Source organism: Babylonia areolata, chromosome 23 (genome assembly GCF_041734735.1).
Source record: "Babylonia areolata isolate BAREFJ2019XMU chromosome 23, ASM4173473v1, whole genome shotgun sequence".
Classification (NCBI taxonomy): Eukaryota; Metazoa; Mollusca; class Gastropoda; order Neogastropoda; family Buccinidae; genus Babylonia; species Babylonia areolata.
The window spans coordinates 51,403,967-51,430,102 of record NC_134898.1 but is presented as its reverse complement, the minus strand read 5'-3'; the positions used below and the strand labels follow the sequence as shown (position 1 = coordinate 51,430,102).

At 44.2% G+C, this 26,136-nt stretch overlaps 1 pseudogene across 1 annotated transcript in view; it reads left to right on the top strand.

Moving 5' to 3' along the window:
* LOC143297712 (E3 ubiquitin-protein ligase rnf213-alpha-like) overlaps nucleotides 1-26,136 on the top strand; it is a 222,519-nt pseudogene that overhangs the window by 70,720 nt on the left and 125,663 nt on the right. Inside the window, exons 27-35 of the transcript XR_013057300.1 lie at nucleotides 3,211-3,353; nucleotides 5,936-6,010; nucleotides 7,697-7,809; nucleotides 10,763-10,895; nucleotides 12,670-12,871; nucleotides 14,746-14,986; nucleotides 16,248-16,391; nucleotides 17,835-17,949; nucleotides 21,683-21,851. The product of XR_013057300.1 is annotated as an E3 ubiquitin-protein ligase rnf213-alpha-like (transcript). The remainder of the gene's footprint in view (nucleotides 1-3,210; nucleotides 3,354-5,935; nucleotides 6,011-7,696; nucleotides 7,810-10,762; nucleotides 10,896-12,669; nucleotides 12,872-14,745; nucleotides 14,987-16,247; nucleotides 16,392-17,834; nucleotides 17,950-21,682; nucleotides 21,852-26,136) is intronic.

Below are 26,136 nucleotides of genomic sequence, written 5' to 3'. Positions count from 1 at the left end.
AGCGGCAGTCTCGTTGATTTGTGTTTTTTTTCCAGATGAGATGACAAACAGAGGTCCTAAATGCGGCATGGACTAAGCGCATGTAAAAGAATCCAAGGCAACAAAAGAGTTGTCCCTGGCAAAATTTTGTGTAGAAAGATTTGTTTTGATGATAAAAAAAAAAAGAACAGTTGCAGACAGAAAAAAAAGGAAAAAAAAGATATGGTCTTGCACTGTGGAGACGACGCTTTCCCCATGGAGAGCAGTCTGAAGTTCACACAGTGTAATCTGTTGTTACCCAAAAGAAACCCCAATACAATTAAAACGGTACTGCTTCTTCTTTGTCTTCATTTGTGGGCTGCAACTCCCACGTTCATTTTAATGTGCGCGAGTGGGCTTTTATGTGTATGACCATTTTTGCCCCACCATGTAGGCAGCCAGACTTCACCACTTTGGGGGTAAAACAGTACAGTTGAAATAGTATTGCTCTGTTGTCGCTTTTTGTGCGCATCCCTTCTCTTTCAGGGTGGACAATCTCAGTTGTCTGCCGGAAACTGAAAACGGAATTTCCTGCATTGAACCCACCCATTGTGAGTGAGGTGCCAGGTAAGGGTGGCTGCCTAGTAATCATGATGCTGTGTTTTCTTATTATGAATACTTACCCGACAGGCACAATTGCCAGGTGGTTAAAGCATTGGACTTTCAATCTCAGGGCCCCGGGTTCAAATCTCGGTAACAACACCTGGTGGGTAAAGGGTAGAGATTTTTCCAATCTCCCAGGTCAACATATGTGCAGCCCTGCTTGTGCCTGAACCCCCTTCATGTGTATATGCAAGTTGAAGATCAAATACGCATGTTAAAGATCTTGTAGTCCATGTCAGCGTTCGGTGGGTTATAGAAACAAGAACATACCCAGCATGCACACCCCTGAAAATGGAGTATGGCTGCCTGCATGGTAGGGTAAAAACAGTTATACATTTAATGGCCTACTCATGTACATACTAGTGAACGTGAGTTGCAGCCCATGAATGAAGAAGAAGAAGGACTTATCCATTTATCGTCTGGGTATGAAGAATGTGATTGTAACTGGGGATCAAAAGAAATGGTGCTTTTATTTGCCCTTCATCCTGGTGTGCCAGTTTGTGTGTGTGTGTGTGTGTGTGTTTGAGTCTTTAGTGTTCCCACAGAAGCAGCAGGGATGGTGTGTGTGTGTGTGTGTGTGTGTGTGTGTGTGTGTGTGTGTGAGCCTTTAGTTTGTCCACAGTAGCAGCAGGTATGGTGGTATTAGACTGTGGTGTGAGCTGTCCCTGTTTTGTGTGCCTTTCAGAATGTGAAAGAGGGATGTCACATGTGCCAAAAAAAAAAGGCCTTGTCATTTGTGTATTTCAAAGTTATTTTTGAAGTTAGGAGTCAGGGGTGGTGGTGACGGGGGAGGGGGAGGGGGAGGGGGATGCAGAAAATGGAGTGTGGACTGACTGTGCCTCTTGTTTTCAGAACTGTTTCAGGGACCTGTTAATCATGGACCTGTTTCAGGGACCTGTTAATCACGGACCTGTTTCAGGGACCTGTTAATCATGGACCTGTTTCAGGGACCTGTTTGGCTTAACTCTTTCAGTGATCTGTTTCACTGACCTGTTTCATGGACATATTTCACGGATCTGTTTCACTGACCTGTTTTATGGACCTGTTTGACCTGTTTCATGGACATATTTCACGGACCTGTTTAACTGACCTGTTTCATAGATGCTTTCAGGGACCCATTTCATGGACCTGTTTGACTGACCTGTTTCACGGACCTGTTTTCTGAACCTGTTTAGCTTGTTGCATGGACCTATTTCATGGACCTGTTTGACTGACCTGTTTCACGGACCTGTTTTGTGAACCTGTTTAGCCTGTTGTATGGACCTATTTCATGGACCTGTTTGTCTGACCTGTTTCATGGACCCGTTTCACTGACTTGTTTGACCTGTTTTACAGACCTGTTTAACTGACCTGTTTGACAGACCTGTTTAACTGACCTGTTTGACAGACCTGTTTAACTGACCTGTTTGACAGACCTGTTTCACTGACCTGTTTGACAGACCTGTTTAACTGACCTGTTTGACAGACCTGTTTTATCAGCCTGTTTGATGGACCTGTTTCACTGACCTGTCTGACAGACCTGTTTGACGGACCTGTCACAGGGACCTGTTTCACTGAACTGTTTGACAGACCTGTTTTATCAACCTGTTTGACGAACCTGTCACAGGGACCTGTTTCACTGACCTGTCTGACAGACCTGTTTGATCAACCTGTTTGACGGACCTGTCACAGGGACCTGTTTCACTGACCTGCCTGACAGACCTGTTTGATCAACCTGTTTGACGGACCTCTCACAAGGACCTGTTTCACTGACCTGTCTGACAGACCTGTTTGACATACCTGTTTTATCAACCTGTTTGATGGACCTGTTTTTATTTTTTTTGTATTTGTATTTCTTTTTATCACAACAGATTTCTCTGTGTGAAATTTGGGCTGCTCTCCCCAGGGAGAGCGCGTCACTATACCACAGCGCCACCCATTTTTTTTTTTGTATTTTTTCCTGCGTGCACTTTTATTTGTTTTTCCTGTCGAAGTGGATTTTCCTACAGAATTTTGCCAGGAACAACCCCTTTGTTGCCGTGGGTTCTTTTACATGTGCTAAGTGCATGCTGCACACGGGACCTCGGTTTATCATCTCATCCGAATGACTAGAATCCAGACCACCACTCAAGGTCTAGTGGAGGGGGAGAAAATATCGGCGGCTGAGCCGTGATTCGAACCAGCGCGCTCAGATTCTCTCGCTTCCTAGGCGGACGCGTTACCTCTAGGCCATCACTCCACACTGACCTGTCTGACAGACCTGTTTCACTAACCTGTTTGACAGACCTGTTTGATCAACCTGTTTGATGGACCTGTTTCACTGACCTGTTTGACTGACCTGTTTCACTGACCTGTTTGATCAACCTGTTTGATGGACCTGTTTCACTGACCTGTTTCACTGACCTGTTTCACTGACCTGTTTGATCAACCTGTTTCACTGACCTGTTTCACTGACCTGTTTCACTGACCTGTTTCACTGACCTGTTTGATCAACCTGTTTGATGGACCTGTTTCACTGACCTGTTTGACTGACCTGTTTGACTTGACTGACCTGTTTGACTGACCTGTTTGACTGACTTGACTGACCTGTTTGACGGACCTGTTGTTCAGGGAGAAAGGGACATCACTGGGGTGGCTGACGGGGAGCCTGGACAGTGTGTGGCGCAAGTTCCTGGAGACAGTGTCCTCCAGTGGGATGGACTTCCTCAGCCTGGAGCACCTGGGCATCGTGCTGCAGTGTCTGGCCGCCAAGGGTCAGCCTCCCTCTTTCTGTTTCAATTTCACTTTCACTTCCAAGGAGGTGTCAAGGCATATAGACTGATCCATAATATGCTACATCACATCTTCTGTTTATTATGAAATTATGTTTTAAAATAACGCTCAGTTGACATGAGCTTACAGTTGGGCCAACAGCAAAGTGAGAGCTGTATGATCAATTGCAGTTGGAAGTCATTTACAGCTTAGTCTTTTGTGAAGGACTATGACTCTCAAACTAGGGGGCAAGATTGCACTGGCTCTTAGTGCTGCAGCCTTGGGGGCTAGTCGGCCTTTGGGAATCATCCCAACACTGGCTGTCCTAAAACCATCTTGGCCGAGAGAGTGAGAATGTAACTTGGGCAAGACACTCTCCATTATAATCCAATTCTAGTTGGGACAGCAGTTGTCTTCTTTGCAGTTCTGATGGTCATAGATGGACATGACTGACTATTGTACTTTTTTTTTCCCAGTAAGAAAGAGGAAGAAGGAGCAAACACCTGACTTTTGCATAAACCCAACACGCTGGTCATGCCTTAACCCTTTCACCGCCAGTCAATTTAGAGTACAAAATTGCCTTGTGCTGTAAACACAGAAAAGACCATGTCTAAGAATAGCTGGGGATTCCCTCTGCAATGTATAGAAAATATGGCCTATCCTACCACCGAACATTAAGAGCAGTAGGTTCATGGATAACAAACCAATGAATGGTCACCTTTCAGTGACATGGGTCCTCCACCTAGCCTGTGCATAAATGCGAGCTTGGCGGTGAAAGGGTTAACAATGGAGGAGTGGTGGAAGAACGGATCTTTTTCTTTTGCTGTAATTAGTTTCAGTTTCAAGGAGGTGCCAAGGCATGTGGACTGACCTGTTTTTTTGTTTTGTTTTTTTTTGTTTTTGTTTTTTACTACATCTCATCAGCTTGTAGCATAAAAGTTAAGTGGGGAGAGCAGATACTTCACCTACACATATGCCGTTGGAACCTACCAAATGCTGTAAGGAAAGAGTGCTTGATACGTTCAGATTACCAAAAGATAGTAGTCGTACCATCAGAAATTGTAATCATACCTTCAAGATCCTGATTACACCATTTCAGTTTTGCTTAGAATGGTAATCTCAGATCTAAAAAAAACCCAACTATATATTTTTTAGATTAGAAACAGTATTGTCATTTTGTGTTCTTTGACATTAGACTTTCAGTAGGACGAATTTCTTTCTTTTTAAGATCTCATTAAAAAGAGTTCATATAACCAAAGTCACAGCGAAATATTTTCAGTGTTTCTTCTCCTGAATGTTTCTTTCAGTGTTGCGACTACCATAAAAATGGAACTGCCTTGATGTATTGATTTAGATCAGAAAATGATTGTGCTGAAACTATTATTAGAGTGCAAGATACAGAGTTTGTAAGTGTTGTGCACTCAGTTCTGACCTTTTCCTCAAACTGTGTTAAATGCATTGAAATTACATTTAGATACATCTGTAAATAAACCTTAAAACTTGAGCAAAACTGTTCCCAGTTTCATGTGGGATTGTTTCATTGATGTCTGCATTTAATACTTTCAGCTTTCCTGGCAGCATGTATAGCTGTTAGAAAATGAGATGATAACAAGTATTGTTTAATTAGAGACTGCGTTTTCTCTGCTCTGTCTAAAACAAGGAGTTTCCCCAGGATGGCATTCTGTCCCCTGCCCTTGGTAGCATTTTTCTAAGTGATAAGAAACTCTAGGGAGAGCTGGACAGTACAAAGTCTTCAGAGAAGCCCCCCTCAGTTAAGTGTTTCGGCCCTTAACTCCTTCCACTCTAAGGGGGCCGGGCCACACCCAGGTCATGACTCCTGGATGTCCTTGTATTGCTGCCTTATTTTTGTCCAACCCAGTCCTCAGCAGGCTGGAACCCGCAGCACCTCCAGTGTAGTTGCCACTTCAGGATTGAGTCACCTTCCTGGCAGATGTTTTAACAACTGAGCCATCATACATCTTGATTGAGTAGGGAAATTTAATCTTTATGAAAGTTTACTTTCATTCCTCCTCGACCAGATCCAACTGGAACTCTTTTCTGCTGTTTCTGCTACTGCCTTGAGAGCCCTTGTCCTCTCTCTGCAAGAAATCGATTTTGAAAAAGTAAGTTTGCTAAGGTTCTGAGTCTTCACCTTTTGACTGAAATCGGTTTATGTTCCTCTTTTTCATCTGTGAAACCTGCATACCATTCTGGAATAGCTGTGCTGGTTGCAGAAAAACATATCAGTTGATGACCACTCTGAATGTTACAGCTGTTGATTGCATGGAATATAAAACAAAACAAATAAAAACCAACAGGGGCACCTTTTCATGGGTGGACAAAGATGACGGCAGATGGGAAGAAAGTTGTAATTTGATCAGCGTGCACATGTGCCTGAGTCCAGAGAAAGCACGCTCAACAGAAAAGATGGCTTGATGTTAAAAACGAACGTGTGAGACTGATGAAGATGATAACAAACATGCAAACATGGCACTGGAGGAAGATATCGTGTGTGGTTGATTAAGAGGAACGAAAAAGAATGTGAATGTGAGCTGTTTTTTATTTTTTATTTTTTTCCTCCCAGATGAGAGACATTTCAAGAGAGAGCTGCCACCCAATTTCAAACCGAGGATTCCCAATTTGATCCTGTGCCCAAAGAGTAAGTACAGGCTGTATTTAACATTCATTAGCTGACCACCATTATCTGGCATACATAACACACACACACACACACGCACGCACCAAAATATTAAAAAAAACACCACCAAACAAACAAACAAAACAGACATAGACACATACACATACACGCATACACACATGGACACCTACACAAAAACACACACATGCACACACAAACACACACACACATACAACACACACACACACATACGCACACAAAAACATACATGCACACACACATGAACACACACACATATGCACACACAGGCATTAATGCACTCACACATACATTCACAGATACACACTCACACACATACACACTTCTGTCACATCTACTGTGGGATAACAAAGATCCGTTTCTTCTACACATTTCTATATATTTTTTTTCTTTTCCAGACTGTCTAGAATCAACACATTACACTTGCAAATTGATTTGCTGAGATGTGCTGCATAATTTAGGTGTCTGGATTAACAGAATGTGTTTCTTTTCAATGTTACACAGCAGAACAAAATGTCGTAACACTGGTATTGGTTGGGTTTTTTTTTGTTTTTTGTTTTTCAGACAGAAACCTTCCAGAATTGTCTATAGACACCATCATTTGAACATCATTGATTCAAATGATGAAGAAGTGCGTTTGTGCATGCACTAAAATACTTGATGATTTCATGTGGTGATGCGAGCCAACTTTGTGATCTGCTGGACAGTGAAGAACGTGACTGTGCGCATGTGTTGAAAGTAAAATCTCAGCGACTCGCAGACTGAAAATTGTATGTGTAAACGATTTGATATATGTAATTTGATTAGAAGGCATGGAAAATATGCAGATATTATGCATATTTGAACTTATATTACTGTACCATTGTTAACAATAAGATACATTTGCCAAGTCATGAACAAAAAAGTTAACGGTTATACTGTTAATCACTTTATTGCTGTGCGCTGGGGTGTGTATAGTCCTTTTGTGTAGTCTCAGGTGTTGCTGGAGGTGGTTGTGTGCTGCTGCACAAAGGAGTCATCTACATCAAACCATTGATGCTGAAAGGACAACAAATGTTTACATGATGACTCATGTGACCTCATTTAAGTAAATGACATATTACATGGTTATGACGTAGGACTTGTAATTAAAAAAGGAAGAAAAAAAAGGATAAAAAAAACCACTTAGACTTATTCTGCTTTAGAAAGATTCGGAAGAGATCATTGCAACACATTGTCAGCGAAAAAAAGGCCAACGATTGTTTCATTTTTCTTGTTGGAAGAGGCTTTCTGTTTAATACATTTCATGCAGCCAAGACAATTTGTTTAAACTTAAGTAATGTTGCAAAGATGAGCAACGTAGTCTGATCTGTCTTGAGGTTTAATACCAGAAAAATACTATCATCATTTATGTTGTTTCATATAGTTTGTATTCTGTTTCTGATAGTTATGTTATTTTAATTGTTTATGTTTAATTTTGATGTAAAATACTATCGCTGTTATATAATATCCTCCATGCCCCAAAAGGGGTGAAAGGATGAAATATTCTTGATTCTTGTGCTCTGGAGGTATTAGAATGTCTTAATGAAGTGAGAGAAAATGGTAGGTATGTGTGTGTGCATTTATACATGTACATGTGTGCATGCGCATGTGTGTGTGTGTGTGTGTGTGTGTGAATTTGTGTGACAGACGAGGTGCTGAATGCAGTGACCTACATGTACATGTTCCCTGAGGAGGTTGACTCCCCCCTCCCCCAGCCAGACGAGGTGTTGCTGTGCACAGAACACACCACCTTTGAACAGGTGAGTCCTTCTGACACAGACATTACTGTGCACAGAACACACCACCTTTGAACAGGTGAGTCCTTGTGACACAAACATTGCTGTGCACATAACACACCACCTTTGAACAGGTGAGTCCTTCTGACACAAACATTTCTGTGTACAGAACACACCACCTTTGAACAGGTGAGTCCTTCTGACACAAACATTACTGTGTACAGAACACACCACCTTTGAACAGGTGAGTCCTGACACAAACATTGCTGTGCACAGAACACACCACCTTTGAACAGGTGAGTCCTGCACGCACAAACTGAAACACAAAGCAAGATATATTTTTTTTAAAGAAGTTGTTTCCATAGGATGCTAATAAAGACATCTCCAGTGTCACAAAATTGAATTATGGCAGTGTTTTGGATTGAACAAACTCAGCTCAGCTCAGCTGCCCCATGGCGGTTGCCGTTGGGGCGCTACAGATGACCTGTCAGCCAGTCCTCTCCATCCATCCCTGTCTTTCGCACATTTGACCGCCTCGCTCAGCTTCAGTCCTGTCCATTCTGTGATGTTGTCTTCCCATCTCTTCTTCTGTCTTCCTCTCTTCCTTCCTCCTCTGACTGTTCCCTGGAGCACTGTCTTGGCAAGCCCCTCTCCTCTTGTTACGTGGCCGAACCATTTTAATTTGCGCCTCTTGATGGTGGTGAGAAGGTCTTCATAGGGACCAATGGCTTGCCTTATTCTGTTTTTGACTTCCTCATTGGTTATGTGGTCTTTATAAGAGATGCCAAGCAGTCTTCTGAAGCATCTCATTTCTGAGGCCTGAATCCTCTTCTCCAATTCTGCTGTAAGGGTCCATGTTTCACAAGCATACAGGAGAACTGAGTAGATAAGAGAACGCATGAGTCTTATCTTTGAGCTGAGCTTGACTGCCTTGTCCTTCCAAATGGTGTTCAACTTGGCTAGTGTTGCAGCTGTCATTGCAATTCTGGCTAATACTTCAGGCTTGGACCCCTCATCTGAAACTATTGCTCCAAGGTATTTGAAATTCTTCACAGTTTCAAGCTTTTCTCCGTTGGCAGTGATGTCAGTTTGGATGCCATTGTCATTGTTTGTCATCAGTTTTGTTTTGTTTGCACTGATTTCCATGTCGTAAGCTGTGGCGGATCTGTCTAGTTGCCTGACCAGGTTCTCCAGTTCTTGTTCTGAGCCTGCGAGTCCGTCTATATCATCAGCAAAACGCAGGTTTGTGATTGTTCTGCCACCAATGCTGACTGTTCCTTGGTGGTCTTCAAGTGCATCTGTCATAATTCTTTCAAGGAAAACATTGAAGAGTGTCGGCGAGAGCAAACATCCTTGTCTCACTCCAACTGTGGTTCGGAACCAGTCTCCAATGTCCCCGTTGAGGTAAACTGCACTGCTGGCATTCTCGTAGAGGTTCTGTATGGCGCGGATGAGGTTTGCGTTGATGTTGTAGTAGTTCATGGTCGCCCAGAGTGCCGCATGCCACACTCTGTCGAATGCCTTCTTGAAGTCTATGAATACGTGGTAGAGTTCTTGTTGGTGTTGAAGGTATCTCTCGCTCAGAATCCTCAGATTGAAAATCTGCTCAGTTGTGCTGCGTCCTGCCCTGAATCCTGCCTGCTCTTCAGCTATAATTGCTTCAGCCTGGGGTCTTAACCTGTTCAATATGATCCTGAGCATCACTTTGCTAGGATGGCATATCAGGCTGATGGTGCGGTAGTTATTGCACTGTTGTAGGTTGCCTTTCTTGGGTATAGTGATCACTAAAGACTGGGTCCATTGTGTTGGCCACTCTCCTGTCTCCCAGATCTTCTGGCTGATTGCATGTAGCGCATCGATCATAGCCTCACCCCCTGCTTGTACCAGTTCTCCTGGGATGTTATCAATGCCTGCTGATTTTCCTTTCTTCAGGGACTTCACTGCTTCCTCCACTTCTTCTCTGAGGATGGGGAAGCTGTCTGTGTCTGTTGCCGGAGGGGTGTTGAGCTTCTCTGTGTCTCCTGTTGCACGGTGTGAGTATAGATCTGCGGTGTACTCTGTCCACCTGTTCAAGATGTCTTTGGACTCGGTCAGACACTTCCCGTTTTTGTCGAGAATGGTGCTGGGCCATCCTTGCTTGCTGCTGGTGAGGTCCTTCACTATTTGGTAGGCCTTCTTGGCGTTGTTTTCTTTGAGGTTCCGTTCAATGTCGTTGCACTGATCAGTAATTCAGTCTTCCTTTGCCTTGAGCATGCTCCTCTTGACCTGCTTGTCTGCTTGCCTGTACTTGTCCGCTCCCTCATCACTTCCATACTTAGATTGCTTGAGGTCTCTCCTTTCGTCACACATCTTGAGTAAGTCTGGTGTGACCCAAGGCTTCTTGGTGGTCCGCTTCTTGCCTAGAACTTCATTGGCCGTCTCAGTCACTGCGGTGTTGAATGTGTCGATGAAAGTATTGAACAAACTGTTAGGCATTTTTTTTTTTAAATTGAACAAACTGTTAGGCATTAAAAAACAACTTTCCTGTCATTTGTAAGTTGTCATGACAGGATAAGCTTTCAATGAAACATGAAGATGTGGATGATTAACTGGACTGTACATAGAGACAGTCATTGCTCTGGTATGTTTTACCATGCCTCTGGTGAGCAAAGAGCCAGCCAGTAACTTGAAGTTTGTTGTTGTTTTTTTCAAGGGTGGGTTATCTTATTTATTATCATGTCAGTCAGTAAATGGAATTTTGTTTTTCTTTTTTGAAGCGTGGGTTATCTTACTTATTTAATATCGTGTCAGTCAGTAAATGGAATTTTGTTGTTGTTTTTTGAAACGTGGGTTATCTTACTTATTAATTTTGTTATTGTGCCAGCCAGTAACTGGATTTTTTTTTTTTTTTTTTGGAAGGTTGTGTTATCTTAACTTATTCATTACTGAGTTATCAAATAATGTTTGATGTCTGTGTTGTGTGCTATGATGCCAACAGGTAGACATTTTCCTGAGGCGGGCCTTCTTTGGCCGACAGCAGAAGGTGCACTGTCTGGCTTTCGCTGACAGCCTGGACTACGATGTTGGTGAAAAGACCGAGAAAAAGATCAACGAGTACACCTCCATGGCAGGTAAGCGCTGTGACTCTTAGATAAGTAACTATGTCTTACTTTGTCGTATTTCAGTGTGTCTGCTGATTTATTTTGTTTGCTGATTTTGTTTCATTCTATGTTAATGTTTTTATTTCATGTTGTTGTTTTACACAAACCTTTCTTTCTTCTTTCTTTCTTTTTTTTTTATCACAACATATTCCTCTGTGTGAAATTCGGGCTGCTCTCCCCAGGGAGAGTTCGTCGCTACACTACAGCGCCACCCATTTTTTTGTATTTTTTCCTGCGTGCAGTTTTATTTGTTTTTCCTATTGAAGTGGATTTTTCTACAGAATTTTGCCAGGAACAACCCTTTTGTTGCCAAGGGTTCTTTTATGTGTGCTAAGTGCATGCTGCACACGGGACATCAGTTTATCATCTCATCCGAATGACTAGCGTCCAGACCACCACTAGCTGAGCCGTGATTTGAACCAGCACACTCAGATTCTCTCGCTTCCTAGGCGGGCGCGTTACCTCTAGGCCATCACTCCATCGATGGGAGGTTCTCAATCCTGACCAGGACATTGAGTTTATGCGAAAGTCATGCATCTGTTCCTTTCTTTTTCATGTTGACTCTTAACAGTAGACATGTATATATGGATCGGTCTGCATGCTTTAACACCTTGAAACAGAAACTGAAACTGTGTCTATTGGATAAAGTTAAGCTTGAAATTGTGTGTCTTTGGCTTCTGACAGTGCTATCCCTGAAACCTGACTATTGTGCATGGCATGGTTTTTGCCTGAATCATTTATTGGCTCTGGTTTCTCCAAGGCTCTCCCTGCCTCTGTCGCTTTCTATTTGTCCAGTCTTTTAGGTGTATTGATCGCTTTGGTTTGTTACTTAACAATACTGATATTGCTTGTGGGTATAAAATACTTTTTTATACAGCAGTTTAAAAAAAAAGTGAGTGTGTATTTTTGTTATAGGCATTTTAAACAATTTTGATATCTGTGAATATGGACGGTGCCAAGAACTGGGCACAACATGGAATAGTTTAGAGTGTGGTGTGCAGAACAGCGGCCTAGTGGCAATGTGCCTGACACAGCAAGTGTCTGTGGGTTTGAGTCCCATAAACAGACCAAAATCTTTAGTCTCCCTTCTGCTAGATCTTGAATGGTGGTCTTGGTGCTAGTCTTTGTGATGATCAACTGAGGTCCCACCTGCAGCATGCACTCTGCGCACATGGAAAAAGGCAGCAACAAAATGGTTGTCCCTTGAAAAATATTGTGGGAAATCCACTTTAATAGTAAGATAAATACATCAGCAGTGTTGGGTGGTGCTGCACTGTGGCAATGTGCTCTCCCTGGGGAGAGCAGCTGGAATTTAATACAGAGAATCTAATGTGACAAAAAGTAAACCATATGATACAATAAGCTGTTGTGCATTAGGTAAACCAGATCTAAGCATTAAAAAAAGAATAAGAAAGACGGGAAAGAAGCAGGACAGTGCTTTTTTTTGTACGTTTTATTTTTGGAAACATTTGTAGACCTTTTTTTCAAATTAATTTTAGTTTTTTTTCTCACCCATTGTGTGTGTGTGTGTGTGAGAGAGAGAGAGAGATTAAGATGTAAATGCAAAAATGTATATTCTTCTTCCACAGATAATTGTTAGTTTTATTAGATAATTAAGTCAAAATTCTGCAGTTCCATCAACTGTTAGTTTTATTAGATAATTCAGTCAAAATTTTTCAGTTCAGTTGTGGAAATGTTTCATGTGAGTGAGAAACCATCTTCCAGATGTTGACACGTTTTCCAGGAGACCACGACAGCCGACTGGTGGTGATCTGTACGACAGAGAATGAATTCCGAGCGCGCATCGTGGCCGCCCTGGAGAAGTTCCGGCAGCCCTCCCCGGCACTCAGCACTCCGGACAAGGTTCGAACCTACCTACGACCTCGTTTTGCTGGCATCGTCACCAGAGCCGGCATCCCTTCTGCTTCTGCTGTTGATCCAGAAGGGTAAGGAGACGTGTGACTGAGGGAGGGCATTCTCTCCCCTTTGTGTCATGTGGAATTGGTGTAAATGCTTTGCACTTCCTGTTGACTGCTTCCTGTCCCTGTTCAAACTATTTCTTCACTTATGTTGTACTTCGCTTTCTTCCTTTGATATGCCATACAGAACTTTCCCTGATAGTTTTTCTCTTCCTGTGCTTGCTGTTTTTTAAAAGTCTTTTGGGTGTGCTATTACTGACCCTGTGAGTGTGCATCATCTGTTTTCAGTGTCACTGCATGTGCAGTAAGCATACTTTCCCTGATAGTCTTTCTCTTCTGGTGTTTGATAGTTAAGAAGCCCCAGACTTTCTGGATGTGATATTATGTGTGTGTGCATTGTCTGTGAGGTGTTTTCACTGTCACTGCGTGCGCATGAAACTTACTTTAGTCATCAATGAATTAAAGCTTGCACAGTGCTTCAGAAAATCTCCCCACCCACCCCACAGGCGTGATTGTGGTGCATTATCCGTGCATGGCTGTGTGCAATGTTGACATGTGTGACACATGTCTGTGTGCAGTGTTGACACGTCTGTGTGCAGTGTTGACACAAGTCTGTGTGCAGTATTGAAACATGACACATGTCTGTGTACAGTGTTCGATACATGTCTGTGTGCAATGTTGACATATGTGACATGTCTGTGTGCGGTGTTGACAAATGTATGTGTGCAGTGTTGACATGTGACACATGTCTGTGTACAGTGTTGACATGTGGCACATGTCTGTGTACAGTGTTGACAAATGTGACACATGTCTGTGTGCAGTGTTGACACGTGACACATGTCTGTGCAGTGTTGACACATGTATGTGTGCAGTGTTGACATATGCGACACATGTCTGTGTACAGTGTTGACACATATCTGTGTACAGTGTTACATGTATATGTGTACAGTGTTGGACATATGACACATGCCTGTGTGCAGTGTGGACACATGGCTTTGTACAGTGTTCAAACATGTGACATGTGTCTCTGTGTAGTCGTGAAACATGTGACATGTCTGTGTGCAATGTTGACATGTGTGACACATGTCTGTGTGCAGTGTTGACACGTCTGTGTGCAGTGTTGACACAAGTCTGTGTGCAGTATTGAAACATGACACATGTCTGTGTACAGTGTTGATACATGTGCAATGTTGACATATGTGACATGTCTGTGTGCGGTGTTGACGCATGTATGTGTGCAGTGTTGACATGTGGCACATGTCTGTGTGCGGTGTTGACATGTGACACATGTCTGTGTGTGGTGTTGACATGTGACACATGTCTGTGTGTGGTGTTGACAAATGTGACATGTCTGTGTACAGTGTTGATGCATGTATGTGTGCAGTGTTGACATGTGGCACATGTCTGTGTACAGTGTTGACAAATGTGACACATGTGTGTGTGCAATGTTGTCATATGTGACATGTCTGTGTGTGGTGTTGACAAATGTGACATGTCTGTGTACAGTGTTGACGCATGTATGTGTGCAGTGTTGACATGTGACACATGTCACTATGTAGTTGTGAAACATGTGACATGTCTGTGTGTGCAGTGTTGACACATGACTTTGTACAGTGTTGAAACATGTGACACGTGCCTGTGTGCAGTGTTGAAATATGTGACACATGTCTGTGTGCAGTGTTGAAATATGTGACACATGTCTGTGTGCAGTGTTGAAACATGTAACACATGACTGTACGTAATGTTGACACATGTGATGCATGACTGTGCGTAATGTTGACACATGTGACGCATGACTGCGTAATGTTGACATGTGACGCATGACTGTGCGTAATGTTGACGCATGTGACGCATGACTGTGTGTAATGTTGACGCATGTGACGCACGTGTCTGTGTTGCAGCCTGAGTGTGCGTGTGGTGAAGTCGAACCGGTCGGGGGTGGGGAAGACGCTGTGCGTGAAGCGCCTGACATCACGCCTGAAGCGCCGCCTGTCACCTGCTGAGCGTCAGCCCGTGTCCATCACCATCCCCCTCCACAGCCGTGTGGCCGACACCGCCGGTATTGCTGACTGTCTGCTGCAGCACACCCTCGACCCCTCCACCATCCTGCCCCGCATTGTGCACCTGGACATTTCCTATCAGGTGGGTCATCATCATCATCATTATTATTATTATCAGTATTATTATTTTCTGGATTTCCCCTGTCGTGTCCGACGGATGAGCAGGCAGGCAGGTCATCTGCTGATGTGGGACCTCATGTGGGAATGAAGACCTGTTCTTGATGCACAAGGTCGTCCACAGACGCTGCATGGAATGGAGTCCTGCAAGGGCAGACCCTGTTTTCTCTGATTGCTCTTTTCCTGCATGGTGGCTGCTCTGTTGTGCTCCAGTGTCTTTGTGGCTGGGTATTAGTTTTTTTGTTCTTTTTTTGTTTGTTGGTTTTGTTGTTTTTTTGCTGCCCCATCATCTGCACCTTTCAGTGACATTACTCCCATGCCGCTCATTTAGATTCCCCCATACATGGCCACACCCGCGTTCGTCCGTCACAGTTCCAGCATCGGCAGTCCACAGGGAACCATCAGTGTTAGGTTGCCAGGAGGCCACACACCAGAGGAGACCCTGCACTGCTGCTGAGTCACTTTGGTGGTGTTCAGTGGTGCCTGTTCTGATTTAATGTACTTTGGACACCACCTACTAAGCCCCCTACTAACGACAATAATGGCTTAGTCGCGGAGCCAGACTGAGTGAGCGTCCCTCCCAGGGTGGAGACCACCACCACGTCCTTCAAACAACAGCCCCCCATGAATATGCTGACACTGAAGATATTGACAGGACTCACCCCAAGCACAGAAGTGGAGGGGTATCAAAACAGGTCACCATGAGAACAGGGCATGAAAGGACACAGACTTTGAAACTGTTTTGTTTATATTGATGATGATGGAGGAGGAGGATGACGATGTTGCTGTGGAGGTCCATTTTGGTTTGGGACTGCATGACAAGGCTGTACTCTACGCTTCCTGTCATAATGATATCCCAGTATTAACCAGGCCCAAGACATACAGACACTTGCAGTGTTGGTCAGGTAATTAAAGCAACACACCCAAAGACGCATCCTTGAAGTGGATGACACTCAACTGTGTGGTCCCAGTCTCCCCATTTTAGCCCACAGCACACTCAACTATGGGTAGGAGCCGGCCACGGGCCGAAAAACCCACCTCCGCTGGGATTCGAACCTGTGTCCTCCCAGCCGTCAGTCTGCAGCGCTAACCACTTTGCCACGGCGGCTGGTACCTGGTATTGTTATTAATATTATTATTACTATTGTTAATATCATCATCATTATTATCATCCTCCTTCTCCTCCTCCTCCTCATCCTCATCAGGCGTGCTGTGTTGTGTGACAGGTGCTGGAAGGGGTGGACCACCTGTTGTACAGCCTGCTGGTTCTGGGCTGTGTGACGGACAGCCAGGGACGGGTGTGGCTTCGCTCCCCCATGGACCTCTACCTGGTGGAGACCATGCCGCTCTTCGACCACAAAGAGGGACAGGTAGAACTGGTGGTCACTGTGTGTGAGGGTACATGTAGGAGGGTCTCAGTTTCAAGGAGGTTTCAGTTTCAGTTTCTCAAGGAGGCGTCACTACGTTAAGACAAATCCATATTCACTACACCACATCGTCTAGGCAGATGCCTGACCAGCAGCATAACCCAGTCAGACTTAGGCAGGCCTTGAGTGAATGCATATATCTTTGTGTACCTATAAGAGTGGATTTCTTCGACAGAATTTTGCTAGAGGACAACACTCGTTGCCATGGGTTCTTTTCAGGGTGCTGCATTCGGGACCTTGGTTTATCGTCTCGTCCAAATGTCTAAATGCTCAGTTCCATTTTCCAGTCAAAGTGTGGAGAAAGGGCCAGAGAGGGATTCAAACCCAGACCCTCAAGGACTCTGTATTGGTAGATGAGCGTCTTTACCATTCTGCCACCTGCCTCCTGTGTCAAGGTGTGTTGACTGCAGGTGGTATTAAAAGTTGTCTGAAATAACTTCTCTCCTTCTTCCGTTTCTCTACCTTATGATACTTTCATACACTCACAATTGTCTGTTTTGTGCTGTTTACAGAAAAATCCATGAAGGAAAAATACGGGGGAAAAGAACGGAAAAAAAAGAAATGTTTGACACTGCAACTCACACCTGAGCATTAACAAACCCAGACAGAAATGATCACGTGATATACTCGCTTAGAATGCAAGCAACAATGCACCAGAGCAACAATAAACCCAGACAAGTGTATACAGTCACTGAACATTCCTAGATCTAGACACCCTGGGGCAATTGTTGCGACAGGAGATAGGAAAAAAACAACAAAAAAAACAAACAAACAAAGAAAACTGAAAATGAGGATTAATGGAAAAAAGAATATGTGGAAAAGAAACAGAATTTTTTTTTTTTTTAATTTTTAGAAGAGAAGGAAAAACAAGTTTTTTTGGTATTTTTTGACAATGAAGAAGGCATGTGAGATACTAAAAAAAAAAAAAAAAAGCAAAAAAAAGCGGGTGCATGCAACTGAGGCCACACACACACACAAAAGTGTGTGGACTGATCCATAATGCTACATGACATATGCTGCAAAAGAAAAAAAAAGAGGGAGGGGTTGTGGTGGCAGTGTGTGTATGTGCACGCACATGTGTGTGTGTGTGTGTGTGTGTTAGAATTGAGTATGTTCTATTGTATTTGTGCGCATCTGTTCTGCATGGACATTGGCCTGTGTCCGTGTGTGTGTGTGTGTGTGTGTTTGAGTGTGTGCATGTTCATGGAAAAGGCTTTCTCTCAAATAACTTAAAGGATCTCAGTAAGACTTGAATCGATATTTACATTTTTACAACATTGTCTGAAAATGATCATTCATAATTATTTGCTGTTCTTTTTGTTTGTTTTGGTTTTTTTTCCTTTTTTTTTATCCTGACCTGTACAAGCTGTGTGTGTGTGTGTGCAGGGAAGGCAGGTGCTGGTTCACCAAATGTTCAACGTGCTGCCCAGTCTCAGCTGCTGGTCTCCACAGGACAGCCTGAGCATCATGAAAAACCTGGCCTCTGGTCCAGACACCCAGGGTAAGATGTATCCTAATCAGTCATGTCCAACTGAGACCATCAGTACAGCAGAGGAGGCAAATGCTGTCTCAGTTATCTGGGCTAGAATTTGTAGTGGAGAATGTTTTGCCCAAGTTACATCCCTGCTGTCCTGGCTAAGAGGGTTTCATAACAGTTGGCGCTGGGATGGTTCCCAAAGGCCAACTAGCCCCTAAAGCTTCAGCATTAAGAGCCAGTGCATTTACCATAAAGTTCGGTCTATTGAGCGCACTGGTATATAAGCCGCACCCACTAAATTTTGGAAAAAATTGAACTTTATGCATACATAAGCCGCACTGGCTTATAAGCCGCACTTATTTCCGGTACCAGAACACATACTGATACCACAGAAAAGCTGTCAATACTGTAGGTTATGAAATAAACACAAGCGGGAACAACACAAAGAAAAGCAAGTGAAAATAATGCTACTGCCACAAAAAAATAATAAATAAACACAACGAAAATAAGATCCTTAATTTAGGGATAGTCACATTTATTCAGCGTCATCCTGCTCATCGAATCCACTGAAATCTTCATCTTCAGTGTCTGAGTTGAAGAGAACCAGCACAGCTTCCTCTGCCATCTTGTCACTGACTTCAGCCTCGCTTTCACTTCTTGAACATTAAGGTGGAGGTCGCTGCTGGTTCATCACTTGCACTGTCGTCTGCTAGGTCGATTGCCTTCAATTTGAAGGCTGCATCATAGGCATAACGTTTTCAGCATGATGAGGGTGTACGCTTGAGCAGAGTAGAACTGAATGCTGATCTGAAGGCTTTAATGCGTACGGATTTGATTTATAAAACGTGAACAGTTAGCACACTATCCTGAAGCTTATTCAATAATTCATGGACAGAACTCATGATTTTGGTGAGTTGAAGGGCAGCTAAGAATAGACGAGAACGTGACACTCCCGGGATCGTTAAAATCCTCAAATAAGCCGCATCATTGTATAAGCCGCAGAGGTTGAAGCTGGAGTAGAAAGTCGCGGTTTATAGACCGAACTTTATGGTACTGTGTTTGGGCGAATCCACATACACTCACCACATCTGCAGCACAACCCAGCTCACCAGTGATGCTTTTAGTGCATGTGTAATATATTTTATGACCTATCACAGTAGATTTTTCCTACTGAATATACCAAAAATACAACCCTTTTGTTGCTGTGGGTTCTTCTTCAGTGCACCATTTGCATGCTCCATACGGGACCTTGGTTTATCATCTCATCCAAATGACTAGATGCTCTGATTTTCCAGTCAAATTAGGGAGAAAGGGAGACTGGGAATTGAGCCCAAACCTTCACATACACTGTATTGGTAGACAAGTGTCTTAACCATTCTGCCACTTTCTTCCCTTTCTTCCAACCTCAGTTTTCTGTGAATATTCAACTTTTTCCTCTTTTCTTTGTTACCATTATCATTATTTAGGTGTCGTCAGTTAAGTGTAAAAAGATCAGAAGCAAATCAGCAGGAAATAGATCTGTCCTTGTTACTTTAAAAACAATTTTAGATTACATGTCTTACATTTTCTGTGGGTTTTCCAAGAATTCTGTCATTAACTCACTCTGGACGATGGAACGCTATAGCGTTCCTGATGTAAGGTAGCGTTCAGGACGACGGAACGCTATAGTGATTTCAACAATTAAAAATTTGTCCATGTTTTCCTCATGGGGTAGCATAACAATCAGAGCTACACCGGGCATTGCAAATGTGTCAAGGGTTGAATGGAAAGTTTCTTCATGAGATTCTGTAACAACACACTCCACAGCAAGCCAGTGAGTTCAGGATCCCACACAACAAGCTAATCTGCATATGTATCGAAAATGGCGTCGCAGGCGATACAAGTGGAAATTTTTTGAGCAAACTAGATCACGACAGTGGCTTTTACTACTGCTGAAGTGATTGAAATGCTTTAAACAGAAGGTTTCGACATCGACGAGGATGATGAACATGTTGAATAAAGTATCTGCAGTGAAGAAAGCTACCAGCAAAAAGGTACTGATAGTGACTCAGCTTCTGAGAGCAGTGAAGAAGGAAGGGGGTGGGCATTCACACGATGTGAAGAGAGGGTTCAGTGGGTCAAGTACAGTGTGTTTCTTTCAGTTACTTTATGTTTTGTATTTTTTGTGATTTTTTTCCAAACCCTAACAAATGGGTCGTCTGTAGGGAAAAGCAAGGGAGAAAACTATTCGTCCGGAGTGAGTTAAAAGATAACTTGTTATGAGGACAATGAATTTAGTCTGATTGCAATTCCATTGTCCCCACCTGAAATACTGTGCTAGATAGTCCACTTTTTTATTCATTCCGTCTATGATAACTCTTTTTTTTCTTTTTTTCTTGTTGTCATCTTTTTAGTCCATACATGGACAAGTGCTCAAGAATTTTTTTTGTATATGTTATTGTGGGTCTTTGGACTTAATAATTTTGTGCTTTTATTGGATTATTTTTTGGTGCGTACACCCATATTGTTTTGAAGAGTTTGAGTGTTGTGCAGTATTTTGTATTGTGGTCACAGTGCAGCACCACCCATATTTAGAAAACTTTTCTTTTTTGCAGTCAGGGATTCAAAGGGGAGGTAACCTATTTTGGGAGGTTATTGGCCGTAGCCACTTTCGTTTTCTCCGCATAGGCAGGTAGTAGTTTGCACAGGACAGGAATCAGACCCCTGCCGGAGTCTGCACTAGTGGGTCACAGTAAGTATGTTACTTAAACGTAATTTTAGGAAGAAAATTTCTTTTTCTTCTACTAACAAAGTGGATTTCTTTCCACATAATTTTTTAATGGTACAAAAATCCTTTTATTGCCATGGGTTCTTTTACATGTGCATTGTTGTTATCTAAACAACTAGCACCCAGACCACAACGCTTGTCCTGGCTTGTCTTTCAGATGACAAGGCGAACAACTGCCTCATTGACAAGAGTTTGCCAGTGACTTGCACCAGCAACTGTACCTCTTGTATTGTCTTGTCTTGTCTTGTCAGCTACAAGATTAACAACTGGCTGTTTGACAAGGAGGAGTTTGCCAGCGGCATGTAGCAATAAGTGTACCTCTTATCGTGTATTACAGGCTACAAGGTTAACAACTGCCTGTTTGACAAGGAGGAGTTTGCCAGCGGCATGTAGCAATAAGTGTACCTCTTATCGTGTATTACAGGCTACAAGGTTAACAGCTGCCGGTTTGACAAGGAGGAATTTGCCAGCGGCATGTAGCAATAAGTGTACCTCTTATCATGTATTACAGGCTACAAGGTTAACAGCTGCCGGTTTGACAAGGAGGAATTTGCCAGTGATATGTGCCAGCAACTGCACCTTTTGTCTTGTCTTGTCTTGCAGGCTACGAGGCAAATGACTGCCTGTTTACTTGGAGGACTTTGCTAGAGACATTTAGCAATAACTGTACCTCTTGTCTTGTCTTGTCTTTTCTTTTCTTGCAGGCTACAAGGTGAAAGACTGCCTGTTTAACAAGGAGGAGTTTGCTAGCGACATGCAGCAATAACGGTACCTCTTGTCTTGTCTTGAAGGCTACAAGGCCAACAACTGCCTAATTGGCAAGGAGGGGTTTGCCAGTGACATGTAGCAGAGACTGCACTACTTGTCTTGTCTTGTCTTCTAGTGCAGGCTACAAGGCGAACAACTGCCTGTTTGACAAGGAGGAGTTTGCTAGTGACTTGCACCAGCAACTGCATCACTTGTCTTGTTTCGTCTTGTCTTGTCTTGTAGGCTACAAGGCGAATGATTGCCTGTTTGACAAGGAGGAGTTTGCCAGTGACATGTACCAACGACCGTACCGCTACCTGCAGGAGCTGGACACACAGACACAGCAGACGCCGGAAGGACCGCAGGGTGATGCCACCACACAGATGGTGGACTGCCTGGGTCTGCTCCTCAAGTCAGTGGGTCTTGTTATTTTGTGTGGGCGGTGGAGGAGGGGGGGGCGGGGCTAGGGCGGGGTGGGGGGTGGGGGTGTCTTCTTTTGGGTGCTTTTCATGTGTTATGGCTTTATTTCATCCCCACCTTATTGTGTTGTGTTGCATTGTATTGCACTGCATTACATTGTATTGTATTGCAGTGTACTGCATTTATTGTGCCTTATTGTATTGTACTGTATTTTACTACTTTTTGTGTTTGCAGTGCAGTGTCAGTTTTTTTCTTCTTCTTCTGTCTGCAGCTTATTTGTTTTGCTACGAAAATGATTTTTTTTCTACAGAATTTTGCCAGGGACAACTCTTTTGTTGTCATGGTTTCTTTTACCATGCTAAATGCATGCTGCACATGAGACATTGATTTTATCATCTCATCCGAATGACAAGCATCCAGACCACCACTAAGGTGTAATGGAGGGGATGAAAATTCTGGAGAGTGTGGGTTCGATCTGGTGCCCTCAGATTCTCTTGCTTCCCGGGTGAACGCGTTGCCACTAGGTCACCACTCCACTTACAGGCAGCCATACTTCCACTACAGTGGAGTGATGGCCTAGAGGTAACGTGTCCGCCTAGGAAGCGAGAGAATCTGAGCGCGCTGGTTCGAATCACGGCTCAGCCACCCATATTTTCTCCCCCTCCACTAGACCTTGTGGTGGTCTGGATGCTAGTCATTCAGATGAGACGATAAACCGAGGTCCCATGTGCAGCATGCACTTAGTGCACATAAAAGAACCCACGGCAACAAAAGGGTTGTTCCTGGCAAAATTCTGGAGAAAAATCCACTTCAATAGGAAAAACAAAACTGCACGCAGGGAAAAAAAAATTTAAATGGGTGGCGCTGTAGTGTAGCGACGCGCTCTCCCTGGGGAGAGCAGCCCAAATTTTACACAGAGAAATCTGTTGTGATAAAAAGAAACATGAATACGAATACAAATTTTAGGGATGTGGATGCTGGGTGTGTTTGTGTTTCCATAAAGCACCAAACACTGACATAGATTACAGGATTTTCATTGTGCATGTTTGATCTCCAGACTGTGAAAAATGTGCAGAGGGAGTTAATACACTTGCAAGTCTGCATGTAAATAAATCTCCACCTTTAACCCACAAGGCTTGGGTGGTGGGATTGAACCCAGGACCTGCAGATTGAACAACCAATGCTCTGGCTTTTGCTCTCATCTTATCTGGGGGTGTTAGTGTTTCCACCAGGTGTGTGAGTGCAGGTATTCGAATGTTGCAAGCTGTACATCTAACAGGTGTACGTACATCCTACTGATGCGTGTACATCTCGCATGTACATCTCACTGACAGTGTACATCCCACTGATGGGTGTACATACCACTGACATGTGTATACCACTGGAGTGTGTACAATCCACTCACAGGTATACTTAACATATCCTACTGATAGGTGAACATTCCACTGACTTGTGTACATCCCACTGAAAGGCAGGTGTTACATCCTGCAGACAGGTGACAGGTGTAACATCCTGCAGACAGGTGACAGGTGTAACATCCCACTGACAGGTGACAGGTGTTACATCCCGCAGACAGGTGACAGGTGTTACATACCGCAGACAGGTGACAGGTGTAACATCCTGCAGACAGGTGACAGGTGTAACATCCCACTGACAGGTGACACTGTTACATCCTGCAGACAGGTGACAGGTGTAACATCCCAGTGACAGGTGTTACATCCTGCAGACAGGTGACAGGTGTAACATCCTGAAGACAGGTGACAGGTGTTACATCCCACTGACAGGTGACAGGTGTAACATCCTGCAGACAGGTGACAGGTGTAACATCCCACTGACAGGTGACAGGTGTAACATCCTGCAGACAGGTGACAGGTGTAACATCCCACTGACAGGTGACAGGTGTTACATCCCGCAGACAGGTGACAGGTGTTACATACCGCAGACACTGACAGGTGTTACATCCCGCAGACAGGTGACAGGTGTAACATCCTACTGACAGCTGACAGGTGTTACATACCGCAGACAGGTGACAGGTGTTACATCTTGCAGACAGGTGACAGGTGTAACATCCTGCAGACAGGTGACAGGTGTAACATCCCACTGACAGGTGACACTGTTACATCCTGCAGACAGGTGACAGGTGTAACATCCCACTGACAGGTGACAGGTGTTACATCCTGCAGACAGGTGACAGGTGTTACATCCCGCTGACAGGTGACAGGTGTAACATCCCACTGACAGGTGACAGGTGTTACATCCCACTGACAGGTGACAGGTGTAACATCCCGCAGACAGGTGACAGGTGTTACATCCCACTGACAGGTGACAGGTGTAACATCCCACTGACAGGTGACAGGTGTTACATCCTGCAGACAGGTGACAGGTGTTACATCCCGCAGACAGGTGACATGTGTTACATCCCACTGACAGGTGACAGGTGTAACATCCCACTGACAGGTGACAGGTGTTACATCCCACAGACACTGACAGGTGACAGGTGTAACATCCCACTGACAGGTGACAGTTGTAACATCCCACAGACAGTTGACAGGTGTTACATCCTACAGACAGGTGACAGGTGTAACATCCCACTGACAGGTGACAGGTGTTACATCCTACAGACAGGTGACAGGTGTAACATCCCACTGACAGGTGACAGGTGTTACATACCGCAGACACTGACAGGTGTAACATCCCACTGACAGGTGACAGGTGTTACATCCCACAGACAGGTGTAACATCCCACAGACAGGTGAGGGTAACATCCCACAGACAGGTGTTACATCCCGCAGACAGGTGACAGGTGTTACATATCGCAGACACTGACAGGTTTAACATCCCACTGACAGGTGACAGGTGTAACATCCTGCAGACAGGTGACAGGTGTTACATCCTGCAGACAGGTGACAAGTGTAACATCCCACTGACAGGTGACAGGTATTACATCCCGCAGACAGGTGACAGGTGTTACATCCCACTGACAGGTGACAGGTGTAACATCCCACAGACAGGTGACAGGTCTTACATCCTGCAGACAGGTGACAGGTCTTACATCCCGCAGACAGGTGACAGGTGTTACATCCCGGTGACAGGTGTTACATCCTGCAGACAGGTGACAAGTGTAACATCCCATTGATAGGTGACAGGTGTTACATCCTGCAGACAGGTGACAGGTGTAACATCCCACTGACAGGTGACAGGTGTTACATCCCATAGACAGGTGACAGGTGTAACATCCCACACACAGACAGGTGACAGGTGTTACATCCTGCAGACAGGTAACAGGTGTAACATCCCACTGACAGGTGACAGGTGTAACATCCTGCAGACACTGACAGGTTTAACATCCCACTGACAGGTGTTACATCCCACAGACAGGTGACAGGTGTTACATCCTGCAGACAGGTGACAGGTGTTACATCCTGCAGACAGGTGACAAGTGTAACATCCCACTGACAGGTGACAGGTGTAACATCCCACTGACAGGTGACAGGTGTTACATCCCACTGACAGGTGACAGGTGTAACATCCCACTGACAGGTGACAGGTGTAACATCCTGCAGACAGGTGACAGGTGTAACATCCCACAGACAGGTGACAGGTGTAACATCCTGCAGACAGGTGACAGGTGTAACATCCCACTGACAGGTGACAGGTGTTACATCCTGCAGACAGGTGACAAGTGTAACATCTCACTGACAGGTGTAACATCCCACAGACAGGTGACAGGTGTAACATCCCGCAGACAGGTGACAGGTGTTACATCCCACTGACAGGTGACAGGTGTAACATCCCACTGACAGGTGACAGGTGTTACATCCCGCAGACACTGGCAGGTGACAGGTGTAACATCCCACTGACAGGTGACAAGTGTAACATCCCACAGACAGGTGACAGGTGTTACATCCCGCAGACAGGTGACAGGTGTTACATATCGCAGACACTGACAGGTGTAACATCCCACTGACAGATGACAGGTGTTACATACCGCAGACACTGACAGGTTTAACATCCCACTGACAGGTGACAGGTGTAACATCCCACAGACAGGTGACAGTTGTTACATACCGCAGACACTGACAGGTGGAACATCCCACAGACAGGTGACAGGTGTTACATACCGCAGACACTGACAGGTGTAACATCCCACAGACAGGTGACAGGTGTAACATCCCACTGACAGGTGACAGGTATAACATCCCACTGACAGGTGACAGGTGTTACATACCGCAGACACTGACAGGTTGTAACATCCCACAGACAGGTGACAGGTGTAA